A 3,702-nucleotide genomic window follows, 5' to 3' on the forward strand; every position below is an offset into this window, starting at 1 on the left:
CCTGCCCTGCTGAATTACCTGAATTGTACTGCATGCCCTGGACTAGACCAGCCTTCGGCCTTGTTTGCTGCATTTATGTGCAAAGGTTACATTAATAATTCAAGTCTTAAATGACCTCAAAATGGAAATAAACTGTATCTCACTGCTTGGTACAAATAGAAATAACTGAAAGAACAGTAATTTTGACTGAAAATCAAGTCCTAGCACCTAAACAAAGTGCACTTAAATTAAATCCTGTGGCTTTTGAAGATAAAGAGGAAAAGTTTACAAAACTCATAAAAGGAACAACCTCAATTGGGGTTTAAACCCTAATTCCATATAAACCAGAACAAGATAACAACTTCTACTATAGTCAAACATCCACTATGAAATTCTACTGACCCAGAGCCGGCCCTAAGCCAGGGCTACCAGGGCTACAGCCCGGAGCCCACAAGTAAGGGGGGCACAATCTTCTATACTATCTATTAAATCTCTTATCACTGCAAACCCACATGGCAAATCCCCCTTTTTAAAATTTTTTTAAATAAATTTGTTTTATAAATTGAAACCAGATTCTTTTCTCTAATTAATTCCCTTGCTCTAATTAAATATTTTTGTTCCTCTCCCAAGAAACCCTTAGTTTTCTGTGCTTAGTTTTCCGTGCTATAGGCTGACATCTCTGTGAAACTTTGATCTACACAAACATCTTTTCATCTTCTCTTATTTCTCTCTCAATCCTCAACCTTTCTCCTTCCTCCAGTCCTCCTCAAAACTAACCTCCTCTCCCTCTACCCCCTCCTCCACTGTCCTCCACCACTTCACCTCCCTCATATCCTCCGACCCCGCTCCCTACCCGAAATACCGGCCTCGGACCCCGCTCCCAACCCGAAATACCGGCCGAAAAGTTTTGATTTACGCTAGAGCAGCACAGATTCGCTAGCGACGCCCCCAAAACGTTGAAGGGGAGTTCTTTATTGGTGAGTTAATTGACTAATTAAAAAAAAAGTAAAAAAGAGCATCACTTGAATAAATTATTGAATTGTGAGATTTTTTTTGTTTGTTCTCACTTCTCAGATCATCAACGCCTTGGGTTGTCTCATCGGCGGTGAGTTCTATCATCATCATCCATCGGTGTTCTTTTGGTTTCTAGATTTGATGCAATTGTTTCTGCAGAAATTTTTATGTTTTTTTTGCTGAATTATTATTATTATTGTTGTTGTTGTTCTTCTTCTTCTGGGTTTTCTGTTTTGGAGAGAATTGAGATGCATACAGTTTTATTTGGGGATAGTCGGAGCCCAGCGTTTATGCGATTTGGGTGCGTGTGATTGGGTTTTGCGGTTTAGTTTGATCCTTTGATGTCTCTTAGTAATCCAATTTTGGTGGTTTTTTGTTTGGATTTGATTTTGTGGTATGCTGATTGTATTGGATTTGATGTGGAGATTGTATGGGCTGTTGAGTTTAGTTTAGATTGATTTATATGAGTAATTGATACATTTAATAAAATTAATTAATTGATAATTTATTTATCTGTTTGTTTAATTTGTATAAATGGGCACACTTAGAAAATTTGTCCTGGGCCTTAGAAAACCCAGGACCGGCTCTGTACTGACCAAATGGTCGAAATACCTGTAACTGCTCAGTCAACTTAAAGATCAATTTCAAATCCAAAATCTCTTCCTTTTCAATGGGAAGAAAGAATTCCAATGTGCACAAGTAATCAAACATAATGCAATTTGTTATAGATAGTGCTATACTATTATTGATATAATTCTTCAAGGAACCCCAAAAAAAATCAATATTTGATTACCTGCAAGAACATCTTCGTTCATTGTATGATCTAAGCTAGAAGGACCCATAACTAATCAGTTTTGGGGGGTTTATTTTATAATTTTTAGTTTAGGGGACTCCGAATATCTCAAAAACCTAGACGCAATTCTTCAAGAAAATTGAAAAAAAAAGTCAAATTTTAATAGCAAACACTAAATTTAAACCCCACAAATCCAAACTAAACTACCTGCAAGAGCATCTGAGCCTGCATGTTATTGAACTGGGCGATCGACTGCGCGGCAGCAGCGGTCGATCTGCTGCCCGGCCCGGCCTGTCCGATCCACCCATCCCCTGCTGCTGCTGGGCCCCACCCCGAAGCTCCATCTGGGCCCCGCCTCCGCCGCCGGCTGCGTACTGCCTCGCGGCGAACACGCGGCTCCGAGCTGCTGCTGCTGGAGCGGCGCGTCCAGCCTCGCCATTTGCCCCGACGCCGACCGCTGGAGGTTCTGGAAGGCGGCGCTAGGGCTAGGGCTAGGGCTGGGGTTGGGGTTTTGGGGGTGGGGAGGGGGGAGCTGAGGGGAGGAGATGGAAGTGAGGTCGATGGAGGGGGATTGAGGGGGGATTTGGGGGGAGGAGAGAGGGTTAGGGTTAGGGTTAGGGTTTTGGGGTACTTGGGGAGATGATGAGGAGTTATCCGCCATTTTGAGAAATGATTGGGGTTTTTGTTAGTAATAATTTATCTCTCGATCATAACGGTGATCAGAGCGAGAAAGAGAGAGAGAGAATTCTGTTGGGGGCTTTTTATTAAGCAAGCGCTGTCTACGGAGGCCGAAGACAGTAGTTTATTGGGTTCGGGTTCTTTAATGATTATGTATCTAAATCCGCTACAGTGTGCAAGTTTTTTGTTTTTCTTACCTTTTTTTTTTCTTTTTCTTTTTTCTTTTTCTTCAGCCCTGTTTTTCTAACAATGACTACTTGCAAATAGGGCCCCATGTAGTTCTATTTGCTACAAATAGAAATCATGTGGTATTGGTCCAAGTGCAAGTACGCGTCTTTGTGAACTTTTCCAACTCTTTTAAATGTAAAAAAAACAATCGAAGGTCTACCCTCATCATTAGAACTATAAGGAGTGTATCAGCCTCCTTAAACATTTTTTAATGGTTTTAAAAGTATAAATTTTTTCGCTCAGGAGGTCTATTAGCAAGGCATAGAACTACATGGTATCCGATCGCAATTTGGTGATACTACATGAGTTTGTTTGCAATTAATCATTCTTACAATTAAGATGGTTTGGTTAAGGGCCTGTTCGTTTGTTTTCAAAAAAGCAAGAAATGGAAATGGAAATAGTGGAAATCTCAAAATAACTCATTTCTTCCATTTCCATCCCTAAAACTCACCCACAACATCCAATAAAATATTATTTTCATCCAACAACTTATCCACATCATCTAATAAAATATTATTTTCATCTAACCACTCATCCACCACATCTAATAAAATATTATTTTCATCTAACAACTCATCAATCACATCTAATAAAATATTATTTTCATCCAAACATCACTCAACTCATCTCTTTTTATTATTTCAAATCACTCACATCATCGAATAAAATATTATAACAATTCACCTCATCTCATTAACATTTCATTTCTTCCATTTCATCCCAAAAAGTTGTGAAAACACATTTCTTAATCTTTCTTCACATCAACCAATAATACAATGACAACTCATCCCATCTCATTTCATTTCTTATTTTTAAGAATGAACCGAACAAAAGAAAACAAGAAAACTACAGGAAATAGGTTTCTTATAATTCATTTCCTTATTTTTTTCGCCAACCGAACAACATCAAAACTAGTTTTCTTAAAAAATCACTCACATCATCCAATAATAATGTGACAACTCATCTCATCTCATCTCCATTTCTTTGATTTCCTTTTTTTTTAGCCAACC

Source organism: Asparagus officinalis, chromosome 5 (assembly GCF_001876935.1).
Source record: "Asparagus officinalis chromosome 5, Aspof.V1, whole genome shotgun sequence".
Classification (NCBI taxonomy): domain Eukaryota; kingdom Viridiplantae; phylum Streptophyta; class Magnoliopsida; order Asparagales; family Asparagaceae; genus Asparagus; species Asparagus officinalis.